The sequence below is a fragment of the Struthio camelus genome, chromosome 3 (genome assembly GCF_040807025.1).
Source record: "Struthio camelus isolate bStrCam1 chromosome 3, bStrCam1.hap1, whole genome shotgun sequence".
NCBI classification, from domain to species: Eukaryota; Metazoa; Chordata; class Aves; order Struthioniformes; family Struthionidae; genus Struthio; species Struthio camelus.
Window position 1 is genome coordinate 115422918 of NC_090944.1, and position 25545 is coordinate 115448462.

The following is a 25545-nucleotide window of genomic DNA, read 5'->3' on the forward strand; positions in this document are numbered from 1 at the left end:
TCCATGCTAATCATCAACTGTATGGGCTATGCATGGGATCTCTTCTGTAAGGTTGTATTTGAAATTACCATCTCTGTGGTATATGTTAATAGGAGAATATCTGTTTCACATATATTAAATCAGAGAACTCATACAGTTTTTTTTTTTAAAAAAGTCGAACTCTGACTTAAAACTTAATGTTTTTAATCAGTTTTTTTGAGTGCAAGGAAGGATTTACTAGAATAGAATTCTAGAATAGAATCAGTATTTCATTGTGGTACCTGGCAGTGAGACACAGTACATAGAAGAACGATTAAATATACAGCAATATAATTGATGGTATTCTACCCTTCTACAACATAGCAAGTGAAATTCTCACAGTGGAGAAGTCTGTGCAATTTTTGCTGTTGATCTCAGTAGGACTAGTGATTCACCTGCAGGACTATGTGAACCCTTGTAATGAAGCATGTTTTGTTTAAAAACTCCCAGGTAGAGAACTATATTAAAATGATGATGTGCACCACAGTTTTCAAAAGCAAGTTATTCAACAAACGGAACTAGCATACTTCTTCCGGAAGAATATCAGAGGTGACAGTGGCTTCTTTGTGTTTCATGTCCCTTTTAGGAGTCAAAACATTGTATTAATTTAAAGTACACAGCCTGACTTTCAAATCATAAGTAGAAGCGGTGGAGCTGTTTTAAAACGATGTTAGAAGGCAATCTGAAGATCTCATCTAGCTTATATCCCTAGTGGTAAAGATCTGGATAATCTGCAGCCTATGAAAGGATACCTAGAGAATAAGTACTCTGTAAACAAAAATCACAGAAGATGTCTGTATCAGTAAAATGCAGAATATCCCTTTTCCTCAAGTGAAAGAGGGTTCTTGGAAGTAGGACTACATTTGAGTATATTCCGAGGTTCTGTTACAGGGAAAAAGTGGGGGCAGAAGGGAAGCAGAGAAGTCCAGTTGCTGTAAGATTTTTTTGGTAATGGGAATAGAAAATCTAGGTGAAACTGCACAGTTGTCCCAGCATCATGTAAGGGAGAAACTGCCTACTCAGCCACTGGTAGAAGATGATAAACTTCTGTATTTCTTGAGGAAGACTTTCTTTTATTGCTCACAAAGGCAATGGTGGTGTGGATGGTTTCAAAACAAACACTAGAGCATGAAGTTTAGGCTATAATAACATAAACTTCTCTCATCACCCTCCCTTGTGGTTCTGTGGTGATTGTTCATCCTTTGAATCACCGCATGATTTTTCCAAGGATATTTCTTTGGCTTAGTATCAGACTTGAGGATCTCATGGTAGGATGCAGTGCTATTCCACTGCCCTGTGTGGTAAGATGCACCTCTTTGCCCCCATCTCAGATACCCAACAACTGTTTTGAGGCAGAAGAGAGACACACATTAAAAATCTACTAAATATTATCCTATCTCAGGGCATATTTACGGTCCTCCATGAAGTCTGATGAATTCAGGGCAAAATATTACTGTGTGGAAGGAGGGCAATGGATATATAGCCTAGTCACAGCTGTGCTGTGAGTGCCTGTCAGCTAGGAAGAAACCTCTGGCTTACACATGAGGTAGTAACAAGCTCAGCTCAGCCTGTAGGTAAAAAGCTCCCTCTTACTCATGTCCAGCACAATAAGCCACTCAACACCACCACCAAGAGAACAGGACAAAACAGACACAGAGCAGAAATTGTATTTGGAATACAATTTTAAACCACTTCCTTGTTTACACGTCCACAGGACAGCCCTGATGAATCTGGTGGCAAATGTGAGCAGATTAAAATACGTATCTTCAGGAAAAATCCTCTTCTCACTAAGTGTGCAGGAGAGTAAAAACATCATAATGTAATTTTTTGAATGTGAATGAGATTAAAATAAAATGATGATGCTTTTGTAATCCTTAAAATGAAATCCAGAGCACTCTGAGACAAAACTAAGGAAACATGGGCCAAAGCAGAAGCAATCTGGGCAAATGTGAGATGTTACTAGCAATAACACATAACATTTACTCTATGAACAATTCTATAACTAAAAACAGTATTGGGCCCCCTATTGGTATAAACAAACAAGAAACAAAGAGATACTTAGTTTTTAGTGAGATGGTGTGCCAGTCACAAATAGCTGGAATGCTTCAATAGTTGTCTGAGCAGAAAAGCCAAATGAAGTCAAACTAGGAGAAGTCTGTACCAGGCAAGGCTGAGGCTCAAGGTCACACTCTTGAAACACATCTGTCCATGCTTTAATTGTTTTTCTTGAAGAGAAAAGGTGTCTTCTATTCAAAGTGATTAATTAGACATTTTTAATGTGCTGCTTAAAACAAAAAGGAGTGAGATCTTTACAGACAAGTGAGTCAATAAATTGTCAGCACTAATTTACTGTGTTAATGGATAGTATCTCATGCAAAGTGGTGCATGAGAGACTGACCATGTGTTAGAAAGAACTTCAGGACATTATCATACTTTATTTGAAAGATGGACAATCACCAGTGTTTAAAAACAACAAACAAAAAACTTGAAAACACCAGTAGTAACGGTAAAGCAGGTTAAAAAGACATGCAATATGTGACAGGTTTAATGTGATAAATCCAGAACCCTTAGCAATGTCCTTAAATTTGCCGCTTTCAAATTTCTATCCTCCTGATTGCTAGGAAAACCTTGAAGCACAGAATGTGAATAAATGGTATCCCTTCATTCTAGCTACTCTAAATTGGAAACAAGGGAAGAGTGATACAATTCCAAGTATCAGCTAAGCAATAATGTGAATAAGAGGAAGAGTTAACTCCTTTTCTGAGCCTTAAGGTGGCTGCTATTTGATGTTTAGAGGGTCAGAGTCTGATTAATACTAACAGAGATACTGTTATGCATATCAGAGGAAAGGGATGTAGTGAATCTCTCATTTGGCCTTCTCCTGAGCTTTTCGGTACTAGTGTGTATCCAAATTTTATCAATTCCAGCTCTTACTTAACAGTTGATCCTCTTTGCATTGCCAGTGCAATATGAAAGGGGTCCAAGGTTAAGTGAGAATCAGTCCTGCCAATGTTTATAATTAATTAAGATTTTTAAACATAACGATGGTAAAAATGCTTTCATTATTTCTCACTCCTACAGACTGTCAAGATAGTCAGGAGAACACTTGTCATCCGATCATAAAGATAATTCCACCCTTAAAGGAAAAGAAAAAGAAGTCAAATACAAATTATTCTTCTTCTGGAATGTTTCTTGACACTAACATCTCCCTTGAAAAGCCTAGCTTTTTTTTTAATTATTTTTTTAGTTTCCAAATGGATATGTCTATCTTCCCCTAGCTAGCAGAGAATAATTTAGAGTAAAATTCACTTGCATATGAAGATGCATCCATCACTTAAATCCTCAAGTATTATGATAAGTTATGCAGGGCCTGGTGCAAGGAACGCAGTGTCTCAGAGCTGTGGGTAAAGATGCAGCAGAGAACAATACTCTCTGTAGAATATTCCCCTTAAACCTACCATAAATTTAAACCCATTGTTAAATGTACATATGTATGTATGTATTCCTTGCCCAGCTGAATTTTGAATAACTCCAGGGATGGATATTCCACAGCTTCCACAATACCTGAGAAAAGACAGGTTGTGTCCATGAACTCCTGGCATACTTTGTCCTTGGGCTGAATTATATCCGTATGTAGGTAGAAACTATATACTAGTACATGCCCAAGATTATATATAATTTGTGCATAATGTTACACCTGTTAGTTATAAACTGGATACAAAAAAATAAAGGTCTGGTTTAGATTAGCTGCTCAGAGCGGGTTTTATTTTCATCTTGAAAGTTTAAATTTGCAAGTGTCTCCAAGAAAGAGACAATATTATTATATACAAAGGACTATCACCTCTTGAAAATGTAATACTTGCACTCCTTTGAGATGACAGTAAGTAAAGAAGAAGTATGAAAAGTGATAAAAATATGCAGTAAAATCACTCCATGCTCCATGACTTCAATTTTGGAGAGACTCTCATTTCTATATAAACTTTGTCTTTGTTATTTTCTTTTTATCCCACAGGCCTTAAATAGTTTTGAAAGGAATGTGAGTCTCAAATTATGAGAAAATGCCTTAAAATGAAAAAAAAAAAAAGAAAAGGAAAGGAAACAAAAATCCCATTTTCTTCTTTTCCAAGTGAAGTATTATATAAAACTGCAGGTCAAGTACCTGTGCTTAGTTGCTGTATCTAGTTGCAGGGCTCAGTTAGGGCCCTGGGAGTGGCAAAGAGAGCCAGTGGTGCATGCGCTGCCTGTGTTTTACAGAGCCTTGGGATTTGGTGAGCACCAGCTGCTGCAGCCTGCTGACAGAAGTGCGGTGTGTGCAAAGGATGCCCAAAAATTCAGGGATACACCAGATGAACTGCTCGCATGGAGCCTGGTCATTTTGTGCATGTGCAATTACTCTCTGCCTAACTTCAGTTGCTGGGAGGATTACAGAGCAATTCCTCCTAGAAGCTATTTCTACACACAGGGGAGAGAAGAGGGTGACTGGGAAGAGCCGGTGTGGATCTGCCAAGAGCAAACACTGTTTGACAAACCTGATTGCTGCCTATGATGAAGTGACTGGTGTCATGGATGAAGGGAAAGCAGTAGGTACACCTTCACTTTACCAGGGCTTGCAACGCGGTCTTCCATAGTATACTTGTAGTCAAACTGGAGAGAGATGGGCTGAATGGGTGAAACCCATGATGAGTGCAAAACTAGCTGGACTGCCAGGCTTAACGAGCAATGATCAGCAGTTAAAAGCCAACTGGAGTCTAGGTTGCTGGTGGCATTCTTCAAGTTTTAACAGTGGTGGCGATACTATTTTATCTTTTTGTCCCTGGATGATGAGATAGAGTCATTCTCTGCGAGTTCCCACCTAAGCAGGGGAGCAGTGATACTACACTGTAGGGCTGCTGTTCAGAGAGACCTGCACAGGCTGCAGAAATGGACCGACCGAACTCAGAAAGTTCACCAAAGGCCAAGCCCCGCACCGAGGGCAGAACAACCCCATGCAGAGGCACTGTCGGGTAGCAGCTCTGCAGAGGACCTGGGGTCCTGGAGGCCGAGGAGCTGAACACGAGTCAGCAGTGCGCCCTGGTGGCACTGAGGGCTCATGGCACGCTGGGCTGTACTCGCAATAAAGGCAACCGTTCCTCCCCTCTATTTCGTATTTATGAGGTCATATCTGGAATACTGTGCGTGGTTTTGGGCTCTCCACTACAAGAGAGAGATTACCATGCTGCACTGAGTGCAGCAGAAGACCGCCAAAGATGGGCCGGGCGCTGGAGTCCGTGGCACACGAGGAGAAGCTGCAGGGGCTGGGCTGGTCCAGCCTGCAGGAAAGAAGGGTGAGAGGGGATGTTTTGGGGTCTTCCACTACCTTATGAGTGACCACAGACAACACACAGCTGGACTCTTCTCAGAGGTGCCCAGCAAAAAGGCAGGAGGCAATGGTCACAAGCTGCAGCAGGGGAAATACCAGGCCGACATAAGAAAAGGAAGGTCTTGCCAGAGAGGGTGGTCAAGCACAAGAATGGGTTGCCCAGGGAGCTCGTGGGCTCTCCAGCCCTGGAGATAGTCAGAACTTGCCCGGGCAAGGCCCTGAGCAACTTGATCTGACTTTTGAGTTTTACCTTGTGTGAGCAGGAGGTTGGACTAGATGATCTCTAGAGACCCCTTAGAGCTTGAATTATGTTATAATTCTATATGTAGTGTCTGTGTGGGGAAGACACACTGTATATGCACAAGAAGCATTTTTTCTTGAGGCATGTCCGATTTCATGGTAGGGACAGAGATACACAGGGCTCTTTGTCCACAAAAACCGTGCTCCTATGTGAGCAGGTGTTTATCGATTGTGAATTTGATTATTGCTTGTAAGTGCAGAATCTTCTAATCTTTAAATCATAAAGCCTTTTTATTTTTCTTACAGACATATTGGACCACAAGGGATGCCATCAATAATGTATCCTCCTAGGTGTCCTAAATTCAATAATAATATGCTAAAGCAATATTTTTAGCTATTGATCAACCTTTAAACAATAGTTTAGCCTACTTTTACAAGTAGTCTCTTTTTGTCTCTGCAATTCTGCCTGATAAAAAGATCCCTGCTCTGTCACCACCTCCTTTTCCATAGTAAAAGTTTACTTTAATTTCATACCATTGGGCCAGGGAGTTATTAGAGAGAGGTTCAAAGTGGTTAGAAGTGGAAATTCCAGTCAATTCTGATTATATAGAAATACCACATAAAATAATTCCAAGAGGAAATGTAACAAGGAAGTCTCTCTTATCTGATTACCAGGTATTGTTGGTGGAAAGTATGTAAAGACTGAGAAAACAGAGACCAGAGAGATCGATGGCAAATGATCTCCAAATGATCTCCAGAAAAACCAGCTCTCACTGCATCCATGTGTCCCTGAAACAAGGACAGAAATATGATGCCTTCATGTAGACAGTGAGATGAGATTTCATTTGGTCAGTTTTGTTTGGCTGAGATGAGGTTTTGTTTGGTGGTCATTTTTTAATTCTCCAGAAGGTAAAAGCCAAATCCATCCTAATCTATATTTGCAAAGTTTGATGCAAGAGCAGCAGGCAGGGGGCTGTTTGTGGGCCCTGCAGACCCTTTGGTGACCAAAGCTGTGGAGTGGGGACCTCCTAGGGGCCAGCCCAGCATGGGCAGAAGGTGTAAGGGCGGTAGAGGAGATGTACTCCAGAGGCTACCCAGGACAAAAGCAGTCCCAGGCAGCTGAAGTCCTCCGACTTTCTGCTAACAATCAATGGCTGACTGAGACACAAAGAGAAGAGCCGGGGAAGGCAAAGAGGGCTCTCTTTCCCTCCTTTCTACTCAGTTTAGGCAGCTGGCAGTTCTGTAATTGTGCCAGATCCTACAAGGATCTTTGTGCTTTGCAGCCTGAGGGGTGAGAAAAGGGCCATAAATGAGATAGATGGTGAGGCTGCTGGGCATGACATGAGGTAGAGGTGAGCTGTGAAGCTGTATGCCAGCGTGAGATCACGTACTGATGATTACTGTAGCTCATCTGACAGAGAAGAACTGCATAATCTGCCCTGCTTCGATTGTTGCTAATTAGGTGTCCATACTCTGATTCATCTGGTGCCATTTCTTTTCCTTAATTCTTGCAAAAATAAAATAAAAAAACCTAACTCCAATTATTTTGTTTGTAACATAATTACCACTAATGCATAGCAGCCAGAAAAACAATTTCATATAAATACCATATTAACAGTTTGCCAATGGAGAGCAGTATATATGAACTGTCCATCAGGCAGCACTTTCTTAAATTAGAATCAAAAAAAGGCAAATCTTTTCCTTCTCCTGATTTCGATCTAGCATAAAGTGAGTTGTACATGCATAAACAAATCACCATAAGTTTATACAGAAGACTCTGACTGATGTGTGACTCAGGAAGAGAGCCAGAGAGCCAGAGAAAGTAACCACTCAGAATCCTACATAGTCTATGCTGCCAACTTCCTTACAGCTGTTGATGTGAAGAGTAAATGAGGAGACAAGGCAGCTCTCTGTAGGAATGAATGTACTAAGTTTGAATCTTGAATACCTATTTAAAAATTCCTTTATGACCACGCCAGAGGACAGAGTGGATACTCAGGCCAAGATCAACGGTGAACTCTGCAAGCAGAGAAAGTGCTGTTACTTAGGGCTGGGAGCCAGTTCAAAGCCCGTCCTCCTGACCCAGCAACAAAATGTCTAAATTCTTACCCTGAAATCTGAGCACAGCATGCAGGTAGTTTGCTGCAAAATCTTGAGCTGGAAACCAAGGTACTGTGTTTTGATATTTATGTGATGTATTCACCTTACAATTTATTAAGTCATAAAAAGCCTGTGTTCCTTATGACCGGACCTACTTGAAAGGCTGATTTTATGCTTTCCGCATATTTCTTTTCCTGTTTTAAATGCATCAGCTATGTTGCTAGAATTCCTACCTGCGTATTCTGCTAGAAGTATTTATTCAGCAATGTTTCACTATGCTTGGGTGATCACAGATTAACATAATAATAATAAAAAACCGAACTCATAAACAACGAAAGGAGGAGCTGGTTCTTTAAAAGACAGTTTCTTCTGCGTCCATGTTCAACTGCTATTTTGGAAACAGGGACCGCAGAGCTTGGAGGTGGTTTAGCGTTCTTCTCACCAGCCTGGAGTTGTACAGCTTGCAGCATTATCAAGGCACTAGTAGCCACCAGAGGAGCAGGTTTGCAGGGCGGGGGTAGGTTTTGTGGGCAGCTACCAGTTATTGTTTGCCCTTCATTACTTTTGGCGCAATGGCATAGAAACAGTATGCTTTAGCTTATCTCAGTGTCTGCAGCACTAGCACAATGTCCAAATAAACATTCTTATCCCTGCAGGAGTCTGGCAGCTGGCTTGGTCCTGCCTTCTCTCAGAGCCCAGGAAACCAAAAATTTCATTCCCAGACCAGGCAGGAGCAGATTTTATTGTAGCAGCGCATGGAGCCAAAGCTGTATAATTGCAGATGTGAACTTACAAAGAAGGGGGTACCCTTTAAAGAAAGAGAAGCAAAACTGGCAAGTGGAGGACTAACACCAGCTGAGGAGGTTAATTCAGCATGTTAGCAGTAGGCCTCTTCTTTGAGTGTAGGTCCTTTTCATAATGTGCAATATATGGCAATTTTCACTTTGTAGTATAGATCAGCTACCTATCTCTATATATTTCGTATGTTAACTTCCTCTCTTGTGCTGCTTTAATGTAACAAAATTTTGCAGTGATTGATTTACCATACTGTCTTTTAAAGAAGATAAAATTCTTATCTTTATTAAGATGTTTAATTTAGGTAGCAAATGCTTCTGATTGATAGCCCACATTGCCACAAGATGCACGTTGTCGTATGTTCATTGATTTCAGTAATCATATTCCAATGATCATGTGACCTGGGCAACTATACTTTAAGATTCCACCTTAATGTAACTGAGAGTAGGATCAAATGGATGTGAAATGGGACACAGGGCAGCAGAGGGATGGCTATACATTTTAAAGGTTGCTGGGTCCACTTTTCATATGACTTATCTAATTTATTTGATGCCATGTTACTTTTATTTTACTAAATTTTTTCAGTCCTTTTTTCTTCCCCTTTCTGAAAGGAATGGAGGCTTATGGGACCCTGCTTTGTAAGCATATAATGTATCTATCTATGTATCTGCTCCTCTGCTAGAAAGTTTTTCAATCCCTTGGTTGCTTTCAATACAATTTAATAGGGGAAGTCCAATCATAAAAATACTAAGTTTCTCCAAGAGCCATGACAGTAGGTGGGCAGATAAAGAAGAACAGCTGTGGTTCTCTTACTGCATAAGCAGTCTGAGCTCGTGTTTCATTAGGGAGCCCACTCAGGAGAGCGGCCTCATAAAATGTTCCCCTGGCAGCGAAAGCTTTAGTCAGAGATTGTACTTCAGGCAGCAGCCAGAGGACAGAAATCAATAGGGAACCTGGCTTCATTAGCTCTCTGCTCATAGAGCTATTTGTTTTTCCTTTACATGTTGCACAAAGGCTTATTTACACCACTGTTCTCTAGTAACTTTTCTCTGACCGAGTTTTGTCTCCCCTTGTTTATATTTATTCAATAAAGGGCTCTTTCTCCTCCATCATTCACTCCAACTCAGTTATTTCCTAGTCTGTTGATTTCAGTATTTTCTACCTTGCACCCTATTATATATCCAGCTCTGATTACAATTTGGTGCATGTAAACAATTTATTTTCTGTGTAAATTACTTAAGCTGCTTTCTAGTGCTTAAAGAAAAGTTCTATCAGACATGTAAAGGGAAAGAGGCAAACAACCTTGAAAAGCAGGCAGACATCATGGACAGGCAAGACAAATGGCCCTGATTTTGTTCACATGCTGTGTGGGATTTGAGGGAAGGTAGATTAACTCCATCCTCATTTAGATAAGGATTCTCACTGAAGGCAATAGGAGTATTTTTTTTCTTCAAGCAAGGACTGACTGAAACCTGACGAAGATATCAGGATTTGGAACCAAATGTATTTGCAGATGTTTACATTTTTGGCCAAGATACTGTAGCATTCACTGTCATTTGCCCTCCAGGCTCAAATTATATCAGATTTGAGGCAGAGGGAATATTTTTTCTTCAGTCTGTGCAGTGCTTAGTGCAGTGTAATGCTGATTCATGGCTATGACTTCTATATAGTGAATTGATGCAAAATAAAGGTAATAATGGCAGAAGAAAGTTCCTCATTTTCTCCTTTTTTTTCCTTCCTCATGAAATAAGTCATCTGTTGGGAGGCATGCATGCACATACGGATGCACACACACACGCACGAGGCTGGGTGCTAGAAGGCATCACCTTGTTAAAAAAAAGGAAAGCAATGTTATTGCTGGTGACTCTGAAAGTATAGAGCTCCTTTTCATTATTGCTATTTCTTTGGAAATGGGAATTTCCAGTTTAACACACCATATTGTGATAAACTGTTCAGCATACAAAGTATCAGCCAAGAACTATGTCTCTGGCTGCTTGCTAAAAGCATAAACCATAAAAAAGTGAGGGCTTTGGCCCTGTATTTGGTCTGGGACATTTTTTAGCATGTGAATCACCCTAATGCTACTTTCTGCACAACCATTTATCATGTAGAGGACCTAAGAGTGTTCAAGAAAATCATACAAACACCTGCTTTGGGCTTTCTTTTAAATAATCCCAAAGCTAGAGTTGGCTGAACTAGAAATAGCAACAGTATAGCAGTGCCACTGCAGTATTACGCCCAAAATGATTAGCTCTCCTAACCAAAAGGATGCTAGATTTCTTTTTGTTTTCACTATATTTATATTGTACTAATCCTTTGCTTGGGACTTCTGCTGGTCCTGTTTGGAGGCAGGGCAGAGAATGATTGGGAGATGAAGAACTTCTGCCCCTCAGCCCATAATTTAGCTCACTTCTTGTGAGCTACTGCAGACTGACCGCAGATAAAACAAGAAGAAAAGGTGTTCCTGCACTCTTGTGGCACCAGGTGGTGTATTTTGCTTATATGTTCATAGATAAACTGACTGCTGGATTTAAGATCGGGACCAAATTCTCTCCTCAGGCACTCCCTAACAGCTTAGCAAGGGTTGATAAAGTGTTTTCTTTTTTTTTTGGTTTCTAACCCTTCTTGAGATCCCATGCTGTTATCCACTTCTGAGGTCACCTGGGACCCGTATTTAGCAAATCTGAGGGAGTCTGGAACATAGAAGTGCCCTTGATGTCTCGTAAAATGCCATGGCTGTGGCATATGAAGACTTGTTATACTTAACACATTCAATACAAACTGCTGGGAAAGTTGTGTATACGGTGAATTACTCTGAGCTATATACCTATTGCAAGACTGCCTATGATTTCAGAGAAGTGAATATAGTCATCCATTTTTCTGAACAGCTCAGGCACAAACTGTGCTATTTCAACTATGTTACTTCTGAGAGAGTTGCTAACATCTCTGGGCAATATTATGGTCAGGTGTATAAATGTACAAGACTGCACAGAGCTAGCGTAGGGATGTTTAAAACAGCATTGAATTCCATTCTGTGGACAGATCCTAAGTTTAGCATAGTTAAAAAAAAAAAAAAAAAAGATTTCTTTTTTAACTGAATTGGAAACAGTCTAGCAAGCCTGGACTCTTGTAGGCAAATTGTGCTGACTGTGAGGATAAGTTTGTGGATTGAGTTTTTTATCAGTTGAAACTATATAAAAATCTTAGCATGAACTGCAAGCTAAGATGCTGGCTGTTGCTCAATTCACTTTAACTTGAAGTGCCTGCAAAAGATCAGAGCAATTAAGACTGTCTCTGAGGACATAAAGAAATGCACAGTCCTACTAAAATATTCTTAAGCTTTTAATTATTTTCAGGTGGAAGTACAATGGAAACTTGTGCCTAGATTTTCCTATTTGAAACCAGCTGCCTTACTTCTAGATTGGAGACCTGGTTAGGCAAAATATAGGTGGTTCTAGCGATCCAGTAGTTTAAGCAGGGGTAAGTGCCCAAGCATGAACATTAGTCCCAGGCAAACCTAACAGTATAGACATATACTGTCACTCTTGTTGGAGCTACTCCACTTTGTATAAATAATTGTTTTTTGGAATAGACTCTCAAATACCCCAGAATTCCCATACTACTCTATATGGTAGAACAGCAGAATAATGTAGGTTGGATGGGACCGGACCCATGGTGGTTCAACCTCCTGCTCACACAAGGTAAAACTCAAAAGTCAGATCAAGTTGCTCAGGGCCTTGCCCGGGCAAGTTCTGACTATCTCCAGGGCTGGAGAGCCCACAAGCTCCCTGGGCAACCCATTCTTGTGCTTGACCACCCTCTCTGGCAAGACCTTCCTTTTCTTATGTCGGCCTGGTATTTCCCCTGCTGCAGCTTGTGACCATTGCCTCCTGCCTTTTTGCTGGGCACCTCTGAGAAGAGTCCAGCTGTGTGTTGTCTGTGGTCACTCATAAGGTAGTGGAAGACCCCAAAACATCCTCTCTCACCCTTCTTTCCTGCAGGCTGGACCAGCCCAGCCCCTGCAGCTTCTCCTCGTGTGCCACGGACTCCAGCGCCCGGCCCATCTTTGGCGGTCTTCTGCTGCACTCAGTGCAGCATGGTAATCTCTCTCTTGTAGTGGAGAGCCCAAAACCACACACAGTACTCAAGTGTATATCTCTTGCTTTCTCTTCCCAAAGAATATTTGAATTCTTTCAGTGCAGAATTTATTTCTACATTCCCACTGCATTTTAATGTGATTTGTGTATTTGTAGTGAGGTTTGTAGTAATTTTTTTCATCTTACAATTATGGATTTATTAATGGAACAAAAACCAACCCATTTTTCAACTCTTACTCTGAGTTTAATGCCTGAGGAAAGACACAAAGAACTATTCTTCTCCAGCCTTGTGTGATCACATAAAATGGGGGCATAACTATCTCCTGCCAGGCAATACCACAGGGCTTCTGCAACAGACATTGACAACTGAAACTAACATTAATTATGAGCAGTTGCTAATGCAAAGTGTTGCGTACTTGCTTTACTTTTGACCTCCCTCTGGTATGGAATCCAAGCAACTCTAACTACCTTGTTCTCTATATTTTGGAGATTCAGAAGATGTCCATGTCATCATTCTTGAGAACGGAAAACAAAAATTGTTTACAAAGAAGCTCCACAATTGTTAATAATAGTCTCATTACTTTGATACCTTGCATTTCTCATATTTCTTGGTGACTAACATAAGATTTTTTTCAACTTTCAGAGTGACTCAAGGTGATATGATCACATTTTTTTCTTAAACTTAAAGCAAGACAAATTTCTTCTGTTTGCGAATCAGTCACAGAATTCTCTTTCCAAACTGTAAAAAGTGATTCATGTATCAGAACACTATCTAGTATGGTGTTATTAGGTGTTGTGCTATGCAGGGCTGGATTACTTGTCCATTATCTCAAAGCTGTGTTATAGGTTTTACAGACTCCTATGCATCTTCTAATGATTACATTCAACAACTAGCCCGGATACTCATTAAGCATAAAGAATTAATGGTGCTCCTTCCCTGTCCATGTTGCGAGACTAAGACTGTACAACCACAGTAGCTGAGCCTGCTTAGCTAAGCTTAGCTGGAACTTCAGCTCCAGAAAGCTCCTTAAACTTTCATATGTCAATATGCAGAAATCTTTCGTTCTGTCAAAATATGAATCCAGTACTGGCCATCTGGGAACACTAGAAAAATACTCAAGGCCAGATGTAACAGCCTCAACAGATGTGTGTCCTGAGCACATGATGCTTGAAAGGCAGTCAGAAAAATAGCCCCTGCAGTTCCAGTTCTCATTAATAGCTCCTTTTTTGTGTCACGGGATAAGTGGGGAATGCTACTTGTAAACATGTTGTATCACTACCTACTACGTTGATATGTACATCTGCTAAGGCTGATCAAAGAAATCAGGAGCTTGTAGCTTCCGTAAACTTCCTGGAGTGCCTGTTGGTAGCATAGTTAGATGTCTGTGTTTAAATTTAAGATTCAGTAGTACTGTCTGCCAGGATGAGCAGGTTACTTTGCTATCCTGGCTTTATTGGGAAATGGTTAAGGGAATGGTCAAGACTGACTTAGTGTGAAGGATAAGTTAGGGGTCTGAAGTGCTGCAAAGGGTCTAGGTTAAGGCCTAGGCCTCGACCTAGACCTAATGAAGGTTGGTGCCTGAACTGAATATGGATGGATATTGGCTGTTGCCCCCACTGTCTTATCTGGGACAGGGTTAGGATTCAGGATGTCATCTCCGAGAGGCTGATGAAATTGAAGGCTTACTTTCAGAAAGCTTGTAAGCTGAATGGAGAATTCTTTGCAATAGGGTTGAACTAACTACATATAATTTCATGTATAAGTGGAATCTCAGAGTTAAGACACCTGCTAAGTTAGAACTGGATTAATAGGAAGGCTAAACTTAGGACTGCATTAAACTAGCTTCCAGAGGAATCCCATGGTTTCAGTCAAGAAGAAGGGTCAGATGGCTCAAGACTCCTAAAAAAAAAAAAAATCCATCTGAGCCCTTTGGTGCCCCAAGACGGCTGCAGCAACCGGCACAGCTAGATCCTTGTTTTACATGTGTGAATGCATGACTTTAGGCAGTGCCCCTGCTCTGTGGAAGTGACCTCTAATGATCTAAAGGCAGCACAGCTATGTTACATCCCTCATGCATCGTGGGTTATTGAACATTAGTCTCCATAAATATGGGACCCACTTCGGCAGTAGCTCATGTTGCGTGAGTTGCCTTGTAAGCAATAGAACTGTATGAAGAAGATGTATAATCTTTGTTTTATCTTTTAGGCAGCTAGCAAAATAGATCATCTAAGCAATAAAGATGATAATATTCACTGTGCATATAGTTGTGTAGGGTTGGGCCAATATTTCTGTACATAACACAGACATATTCTGATTTTCAAATGATTTGAGTCAAGACATTTTTTGATATTTTAGTGCAGAACTTGTGGCATTTCAGGTTACCAAATCATCTTTTAATTTAGTTTTACTTTAGAAACTAATAATTAAAATGAATCTGCCTACTTTTTGGCTAGAGATTATGGTGATGAAATACATTAAGAGGTTTTAGTTTTCTTAGCATAAAATATTACTGCCCCCTGAAAAAAATGGCAAGTAGAATTTTGCAAAACTGATAAATCCAGAAGGCATAAACTTTTGGGGATATTTATTTATGTACACAAAAGGGTTAAATAAGGAATGATATATAGCAAATAAATTAAATGTTTTTCTGCAAGTCATTGTAGGAAAAAACTGAATACTGACTCTTGCTTGGCCTCATTAAAGCAAAAATAATGCTGACACTGGACTTGTGTGGGTGAATTCCGAGCTGAAGAAGAGAAGTCAAATACAAAACCTACAGATTTTGTCTGTTGTTTTAACTTCAGTTGCTTTGTTATGTCACTAAAAAGAGCAGCACTTGAGGAAGGGATACCAGTGTTTTATCAGAAACATAGTCCTTAAATATCAGCAAAACATTAATCTAAGACGTTCTTATTCCTTACAGGCTTAAAATAATTAAACAGATCGGTGGCAGATCTGACTCTATTTAATGTTATAGTAACACAAAGATAAAGTGGGAATTTAGGCTATAAAAATGCAGAATATACAAAATATTAGCATTCTGAGTAAGCAATTCACAAAGTGATTATGAAGGGAAAGTTTTTCCTTATATAAGGGATAATAATTGGCTTTTCATGAGTACTGAAAATAGAGGCAAATATAATTTTGATTTAATCATTTAACTGAATAATTTTGGTGTAAGTGAGAAGAACTCCTATTTCTTCAAATGCTTTTATAACCATTTATGGCAACACTGAATTTAGTAAAGTGTTTTATAGTGACAGTCTGCTCTTGTCAAGCCTTCTGGTTAACTAGACTATATTTAAAAGCACACTTACATTAAAATGAAAATATTAAACCTAGAACATGTACTCGCTACTTCCATTATTCTTGTGCTGAATGACATACAGTCTCTGTGAGATTGTTCTTCAGAGCAGAGGGAAAAATGGTGTATTTTAAAATTAGAAATTATTTTAAAAGAATTTTTGATTGCACCTTTGACATGACTGCTGGCTGCACTGAACCACCTGATTACTGCAACAATTCAGAATGCTCAATTTCTGCCTAATTTGATAGTCATTTTAAACTGGCTGTTTCCCTGTAAAGTTATAAGCAACTTCAAATATAAGCAGTGATTTGATAACAATGTTTCAGTAATTGCTGAAATACCTTCAGCTGCTGTTTAAAGGTACAAAAGAGCTCTTTACCTGTTCATTGTAAACTGAAAATGGCTGGAGAGGGATTTTTTTTTCAAGAGACTGAACATTTTCCAGAACTCTTAGTGACTAGACAGTCCAGATGAATAAATAATAGTGCCTCGTATGAGGGCAGAAGCTCCTGTTCGTTTCAAGACGAGAACTCCACTGCCCGGGCAAGGAGTGGCATATTCCTCCCAGTAAAACAAGGCCTTCAAAGCACTGTTTGAAAGCTCTGTTGTGCAGCCAGAGAAGCGACATGTCATGTATTATAATAAAACCTGTCTGCCCTGGAACATGGTCTGCACAGAAGATTTTTTTAAATTGAATCAATGTGGATGGTTCAGGCACTTGAACTATATATTTACTAGATAAACATTGATGATAGATTAGAACACAAAGTATTTTATTTTTTGTTATTTTTTTCAGATCTGTTTGTTATTCTACGGGTCTTACAAAAAAAGTGTGCTCCATGGGAAGGCATGCTTTGCATTTATGCTGACTTCACTGACGAACCCTTACTGACTTATGTGTTTATCTCACACGCAAATAAAGCACATCCAGATTTGAACTCTGTCACTTGAATTCTGCTGGAAAAAAAAACAAGTCATTTTGGCTTGGTTTTCCTCGTAATTTTGGTTTATGCAGGCTCTTAAGCTGCATGCGGCATATTTTCTGGAATGCTTAAAATGGTTATATCAATCATAAAAACACAGGAGGACACATGTAATACTGTTTGTCTGCTTTACAGCTTGATAATCGTCACCCTTACTTGTCACCCCTCTTTCTTCTTGATCTGTTTTATCTCTGGTTTTGTTACATTTCTGCTTAAGACTGTGTTTTGCTTCAGATCTGCTATGTTGAGGCTATGCACACCACCACCAGTTTCTGTGTGTACACCCCTGGACCTTTGATTTGGTGGCCTGACAACTGCTTTGGTTTTCCGAGTCTGGTATTTAGGCTTCACTAAAGCCCTGATGACCCTTGCTCTCTACACCTCCTTAAGGGGGTTGCTTAAAGTACCTATGGGGCTAATTCCCTTTTGGCAAGCTCTGGGGAAAAGCTGCATCATGGTATTGCAGAACTGAACAGAGGCTGCTAAATCCCTGTCAGATTTTGAGATGTTTCCCACCCATTTTTCTTGTAAGATCCTGTTCAATATGCTATTTCTGCCCATGTCTGAAAACAGGGCAGAAACCTATGAAATTTCGGGTGACATGGAAGAAATATATAAGGACGGATTATTTGATTCTTTCCATGTCACAAGAAGTAGAAAGCATTCGAGCAGCAGCTCTATGATGAAAGGATGTACTTTTTCACAAAACACATAGCTTAATTGTGGAACTCGTTACCGTGGGACACTGTAGAAATCAAAGGTCTAAATAGATTCAAAAGATCGTAAAGGGTATGTTCACTGGGAGCTGTTTAATACAGCAGTTGGATGTCACCTTGTCTCAGAGGTGGCAAAAACCATATGCTCCCGGAAGAGTATTCCAGGAAATACCTTTTGCTATACGCCAGTTTTTGTCTCCTTTTTTCTGAGGGAGGCCCAGGCTTGGGCTTAAATGGAGCTCCCTAGCCTTGGGGAGAAGGTGGGTGGATGAGGCTGGTCCAGGCAGCTAAGGTCATCTGGTGGCCTCAGGCCCTGAAACGCAGGTTCCTTTGCAAACTGAGTTGTTTTTGTTAGGTATTCTTGTTTTCTTTCTCTAATTATCGGTAGGGTAGTAATATGAGTTGGAGTGATAGATGAATCTCTCAGATTTAACAAAATGGATCACCTGCCCGGTAAAGATTGCAGGGAAGTCTATAGCACTTAGGAAATAACAACAGCAGCAGAATCCCTGACTCCCTGTGTCATTTTAGCAGACGAAGCTATTTGTTCCTCACCAACCAGTAAAAGTTAACACAGACTGTTAGGATAACAGTCAGGAGGAAGTCTGCAATAAGCAAATAATTTCACTTACCAGGACTTCTAAGACAGCAACTGCAGCAGTAATAGACTATTATTACCAATTAAAATAAATGGAAAAAATATACCCATGAAAACTGCAATCTCTACCAAGAGAACCTCCTGAGTCAAAGTCTACAGTCATTTGCAGTCAGTGGATTTGCAGGAACGTGCATTAGCTTAATTCAGAGTAAATTTGGCTTATGTTGCAAAGATAGAACACTACACCCTATTTTGACTTCAGTTTTAGTAATCCACTTAACATTTAGTAGTAGAAGACGAACTTCTTTGTAATGACCAGAATGGTTTATACATCTGTTGTAAATCAAACGAAAGCTAACATGAATAGCTTCTGAATCTATTGTCAGGTCAACTACGTGATTTTTTTTTTTTAACTAATTTGCAATTTCCTGACAGTTTCAGAACCTTGGTTACTGCTTAGATTTAGATCTCAATTGATTAAATAGTTTTCACTGTATCCAGACCCTTCAAATGCTTTCTCACTTCTTGATATATGTGTATTTGGTCCTGCAGGATGGGTGCAGCTGTTGTGGAGGTGAGGGTGAGAGGGCTTAGGCACTCACAAGGTTCAGAACGTCTTCTGGACCAGATCATACTGACAACAGTGACTTTCCATGATGCTTAGGCAAAAATGCAGAGATATCTTAGCATCAATCAAATGACCAAAGCCAGAAAATAGCATTGGTACCCTGATGCACATCTCTGACATGATATATAGGATAATAGGAAAGCAACCGTAAGCTGACTTGAAGAGATGTGATAGAAATTCAGAGGTAAAATCTTGGCTCTATTGAAGTTTCCAGTCAAGGAGTTTCCAGTCAAGAGCCAGGAGTCTCTCCAGCCTATATTCCTCTGAATGTGCAATAATACTATTGATATTTTGTGTAAACGAAATAGTCTAGATGAAGTGAGCATGTGGAAATGCCTGAAGAATCATTGCTTACAAGATTCATGAACTATTAGAGTAGCAACAATTCGTTGTGTAGAAAAGATTTGAAAGATACACAGTGTTAGAAGTGAGATGGCATGGGTAGCTGGCCACCACTGAACACATAAGCACTAAGAAGATACTAGAAACTCGACTACATTAAAAATAACTTTTCAAAAGTTATTAAAAGAAATATTAAGTCTGCGAAGCGCAGTCCTTTGGCAAGTAATACATTCTATATATCCATGCTGACATCAGGGTTAGTTCCCTTACCTGCAGCTGGGTATATACTATGAATAAGCATAAGTAGAAGCTCAGGAACTTATGCTGGGAAGTGGGAATAGAAATTGGTTTTATACAATATTTTCCCTTAGAGTTAGCATCTCTGTCCTAAATATATTGTGTATCCAATTGTATTAGAAAAGGCCAGTTAGCTTGCTTTCTTAAACATTCTTGCTTTTCAGCATTTAATATTACTTTTCAAGAGCTCTGAATAACATTTGTCTCCAACTTTTTTTTTTAATTGGAAGCACAGATACAGTTTTCTTTTTTATATAAGCATGCTCCAAATTTCTGCGCCATTTTAGTTCTAAAATATATTTTAAGAATTTTCGTATGCTTTTAATAATTTCATAATCAAAATTGGCTTAACCGGTCATATGTTGTCTGCTAGAAATAAACGGAAACAGAAATCCCACAGCTGTTATTGTATACAGCTCTATTTCTGACTTTTGAACTTGTCTTAGTAATAACAATTAGTGATTATCTGTTTCAAGGGTAAGCATATATTACCGGTTTATGTAAAAATCCAAATTCTCATTGATTTACGTGGCTATAAATTTCTGTACCTATAGCTATACTCTGCTCTCCTTCATCATCCGTGCATAGACAATCTCATTTCTCCTAGATATCGTTCCAAACCCAGCACAAGTAAATTGTCCAAAAGGAAATTGATATACTTTGATGAAAAAAAATTAAAATTATCCAAAAATTTCTTTGAAATTTTATGAATTGAACATTGAATACTATCATTTGACTCTTTCAGAGAAAGAAATAAGAATCTTTATTTTATAAGGTATATACTTTCCTATAAAACTGCTGTTGTTGAACAACCTGTTGTAGAAATTTTTCAAAAGAATTACTTTGAGGATGAGGTAGAGAAAAGGTTCTTTTAAATTCAAAGTTGCAGTGTCCCCTGAAATTTTCGTCAAAAACATGTTCTGCTGATTTTCTTTAGCTTTTGGAATATTAATTCTCGTATTCTACAAGCAGCCTTTATAAAGAATATTTTCTATAGCTTATGGGGGGAAAAAATCTGTGCAGATGACCAGGCAGTCATATTCATCAAATATTCTACTTTTTTTTCAGTCGAGGCTGCTGAGAACTCCTGTAAAATCTTTAATGTGCAAAGAATGCTTTACTGTGGTAAAAATCATTCTGAGTGACTTAGACCTCAATATGCAGAATTCTATATAGGCACCAACATTTTTATTAATTTCCTGTAGGAACTGGGTGCTGAAGCATCTCTGGGGACTCTGACCTCTCTTGCCACCATCTGCAAGGCTTTGAACATATCCTAAAGTGAAGCTATGCGGTAAACCTATGGGAAATGTTTGTGAAATTGTAACACTTCATATTGTCATGCCTGAATTATTGCTTCCTCACCCTCTGGTTGAACTAGCATCTCTGAGCTAGATGTTTAAGTTCCCATATGAAACATTAGAAGAGTCAGGCAACAAAAATATTAAAAAAGCCAGTATGGTCACCAATCATTTAAACTAATCAAAAGGAAGTGCCTGGGCAAAGAATATCTTAAGTTGTGTAAAATACCACATGTGCATCAGCAGTGCTTCTCCTACTCATTCCTGTCTTCTTCCTGTTGCCTTCCTTTCCCTCCTCCAGGAAAATAAAAGAAAAAAAAGGCCACAACAGATTTTCTCTTTTGTAAAAGTTATAGCAGTTTTCTTTAGCCAGATTTGTAGATTCATATTTTAAAATGCTTGTGCTTTCAAAAACCGGGTTAGGTTCTGACTTAGGTAGGAAATAGCGAAAACCTATTTTGTGAAATGTGTTCTTTTACGGCCAAATGTGGAACATAGCTTGATTTCTTTTATCTTCTGCCTGGAATAACTTTGTTTTATATGCAAAAGCTTTAATGTTGCAATAAGAGTTTTTTAAATTGATTTTAATAGGTGTAAGAATGGGTCTCTGTGGATAGCCATTAAAAGAGCCTGGCAACTCACAACTGCTTCTGAAAATAGAGTTGCACTATCCTCAACTCCTACTCAAAAATTTTGTCAAAAATGCCTTGATGTAATGACTTCTTTGATAATTAGGATTCTGCCTTAGAAGGGAAATTACCTACTGCAAACTCCTACAATGTTGACATTTTTTTCCTTTTTTCTAATTAAAAGTGCCCAGGTTGTACAAGAGAGTACAAACTGGAAAATTCATGAAAGTGTCAGTTCTGCAGGAAAAACAAGATTTAAGGAACAAAAACAAGATTTAAGGAACTCAGTAATACGGGAGTTAAACATCATGCTCTAAAGTTTAATTATGCGCCTTGACTGGGCAGTGCCTGTGGGCAGTGTCTTGTTTCAGAGTCCTGGTCCCCTGACCATGGCTGTGGCTTTGCACCCCACAGCTGCTTGCCAGCCCGCTCCCAGGAGTTTCCTTTCTGTAGAAATGAGGGTTGGGGAGGACCTGGTGTGAGCCTGGCCCTTGCCATCAGGCAGCCCTTGGAAAGTCGTGCCCGGACTTGGAGCTCAGTAGTGCTCCAGTATTCGCCAATTTGGATGTTCCTTCAGGAGCCAGTTGTCCCTGTTGCCTGTTACAGACCCTCTTATTTCAAACACAGAAGGGAATATAATATTCCTTGAGGAAACAATTTCCCAAGTTGGTAGTGAGCGAGCCAAGAGTATAATAACATAAACACAGACTCTGATCCCAGTTGTTAGCCAATGCCATCTTTCTTTCCAGAGATACTTTAGTAAGCTGTTGGTCTGAGACACATGCTGTGAAGCAGAAATGTTATTAACCTTTCTTTTCTGTTTCCGCCCCACTTGATAGTCTCACCATCACAATTTCCCTTCGTTGAAGAAGCTGTAAAAGTAAGGGGAAACATCCTGTTGCAGTTCTGATCTGTATAGTGGATTGATACGTTATTAGTAACGTAGTTCGAACATAGTGATCCTTACTGTATTCAGTAACTTCTGTTTTCATTTCTCTCTGGCTGGCTGGAAAGATTGGATGTGTTCTCGCTAGCTGAAATGCTTTTTCTTAAAGGTAGTTCCCTGATGTTGTCATCGGGGGCATATTTCTTGAGTGACCATGGCTTCAGGAAATTTTAGAGCCTCTAAAATGAAACACATTCCTTACCTGATGGGAAAAATTAGATTGTAACTAAACCTTGGGATTGTGAGAGCTTTGCTTTATTCAGAAATGTGCATTTTAACAATTTATATATCAAAATACTTTTTTCAAATAAAAAGATTTATTTTGTTTCTAGCGTTGTTTGGGTAGGGTTGTCAGAATATCAATTATTTCTTTCACTGTGGCAGCCAAACAACTATCTTTTCAAAAAACCCTTGGACATTTCTGTAGCTAGTAAGTTGTGTAGTCGAAACTAAATGCAGACAATTGGAATTTTCCTGCTTTTGCAGTCAGCAATGTAATATATACTCATTGCTTCAAATAAAGAAGTTACTCACTTTTTATTCTGTGCTAAAGCAGCAGCTGGATTTGAAACATGATCTCTCTATTCTTTTTGTTGACTAAAGTGATTGCTGGGCTGGGCATCTTCAGCTATAGGCATAATTTTAAAAATCAAACATATTGGACTGTCAGACCTGGTTTTCTGTTTCTTAGCATATTACCAAGACTTCACAACAAATTAGAAAATTTCTGTAGGTAGTTGGGGTTTGGATGGCCCTGATGCTAAATACAAAACCACCAACAAAAGCATCAACAGACTAGGGGACAGTGGCAGAGTACTGATTATGTAATCTGGAGAAAAATATCTTTTATATTAGATATCACAACATTTACCTTCAAGAAAAGAAAAAAAAAAACGAAAGAAACAGAGCTGCAGGAGTAATATGTTTTCTAACAAAGTTATCTTGACGGTGGAAAGGAAGATGACAGAGATTGTCCTTGATGACTGCTTACAAAGGACTTTTCTGCTGTCTCATACATCTATTTAGAAAGAATAAACCCTTCTTGGGAATATATTTTTATAGTCTTAACTCTCTAACCCTTTTAAAAAGGGTTTTGAATCTGAATATAGCCTTACCCCAAATTTTGTTGCTTCAACAATTTTTTTTCAGAGAAACTCATAACACAGAGACATCTGTGGCATTTTCTGCTGACAATAATTATAAGGAAACATGCAATAGCTTATACAAAAAACATTTATTTCTGAGGGTGATAAAATGCTGGCAGCTCCTCATCCTGTAGAATTAACCTCAGGTTTGCATATTTAAATCGATCTTGAAAGAGTAAGTCAATACGGACATGTGGCCTCCGAACCATATTTGAACATACTTGAATAATTTATAAGACATACAAACTGTGAAAAATGCCTTCAATTCTATTATGTGTTATTATCCATACAATAAAGTACATAGACTGTCCTTGGAGAAGGGTGTGGAAACTCAAGGAAACTCAAGTGCATTTCCTCCTACGTAATTACTTTGCTAAAAAAAAAAAAAAACAAAAAAAAGTGGTGGCTGCCATCATGTTTTCTGTCAATCCCGATCCTGTTGATGCATAATGAATAAACAGATGAGAGCTTCAAGACTTGTTTCTTCATAAAGGATTTATGCAGAAAATTTCTACTTTTTGTTTCTGATTTAGGCATGAGGTGATCACCCAGTACCACAGCACTCTTTAAAGTATTACTATTCTGTTTGTATGTCCAAAAGTAGAATTTTTATGTGTTTAGGAAATTTTAAGGTCACAAGTAGCTGCAACAATCACATTAGAATATTTCTAGGGTTAGAAATTCAGCTGGATTGGAGGACTGCAAGGCTACAATTGCAGCTTTATCTAAAATCTATTTCAAGCCCTGTTTAGAGAGCTACCATTCTTTTTTAGCTCTGAAATTTAATATTTTTGCCTACTTTCCCCATCAGCAAAATGGGGATAGTTGGGATTTTTTCTTTCCTGCATCTACTTTATAAAGCAAATTCTTTGATATATTTTTGTGTTTGTACAAACTTAAATTTCACTTGTAGGCTCTGGACGTACTCCTGATACATTAAAATGCTATAAAATAACAGCACATTAAAATGAGAATAATTAACATTTTGCAGCAAGTGCTAAATTTAATCTGAAGGAAATATGATTTTAGCACTGAGATACTATTTCACTTTATCCACATTTTAATAAACATATGAAGTAGTAGCAACCCCAAGGCAAAGCGGCTACAGTAATTTAAGATTATACCCCAAAAACCCTAATATACTCTTATAGAGTAATTTTGTAGATATTAAAAACATACAGTTGTAACCAGATCTGAAGTACTGTCAATTGTTACATTGAATTAACTATACTCTCTAAGGAAACAAAAAACATTGCTTTTAAAAATTATAGAGTAATCGAATTCTCCCATAACATTCATATTAAATTCATTCATGTTATCTCTTGAAATGGTAAACATTTTGCGAAATGCAAAAAATACCTTGATTTTATTCAGGGACAGAAACAGACCTCAAAGAGGTTATTTCTTGTAGATGAATTTAGTGCTCAACTTTTTTTTTTCCTTCCATAGGCCCAGTTGTATTGTTCTAATGTAAAAATCCTACAGTGAAAATTCCATGGGAATTATAGTTGCATGCCATAATCTTAAATATCATTTTTTCTACTGCATCAGTGATACAGTGTTTTACTTAAAGAAGCAGCAGTACGTGTGAATGTATGAACGTATGAACGATAGCACTGCCAAATTTTTAATGGGGAAGAGCATGAGTGTTACGGTTTTAAAATAATTTAATTTACTACTTGGTGGGGGGACCGGGGTTCATTTGTATTTTCATTTCTTTATACTACTTTCTGTCCTGTTCTTTTGCTACTCTTCGCTCACCAGATGTATTTCTTCCTCTGTGGTAGTTTACATTCTCTGTTTCATTTCCTGAATTGTATTCCCACCTTTGTTCTTTTAATCAACAATTCCTTGTATATTTTATCATAATTCACATTTAATTTTAATCTTAAAGCAAAAATTTGTGTAATTCATTTTACAGCCATCGATGATGAATCGAAAAGACGTGTAAAGTGAACTGTTTTTATCAATAGCCTCTTCTTGTATTTGTTCTCCAGTCACTTTTCCTTTGCTATCTGAGTGCTCATTTACAAAATGTTGCTG

At 38.7% G+C, this 25545-nt stretch overlaps 1 long non-coding RNA gene across 2 annotated transcripts in view; it reads left to right on the forward strand.

Moving 5' to 3' along the window:
* The first annotated feature begins 7453 nt into the window (after positions 1–7453).
* Positions 7454–25545, forward strand: part of LOC104140303 (uncharacterized) — a 36913-nt gene continuing 18821 nt past the window's right edge. For both annotated transcript variants that reach the window (XR_693283.2, XR_693284.2), the window contains exons 1-2: positions 7454–7786; positions 20687–20775. This is a non-coding gene — a long non-coding RNA (uncharacterized lncRNA). The remainder of the gene's footprint in view (positions 7787–20686; positions 20776–25545) is intronic.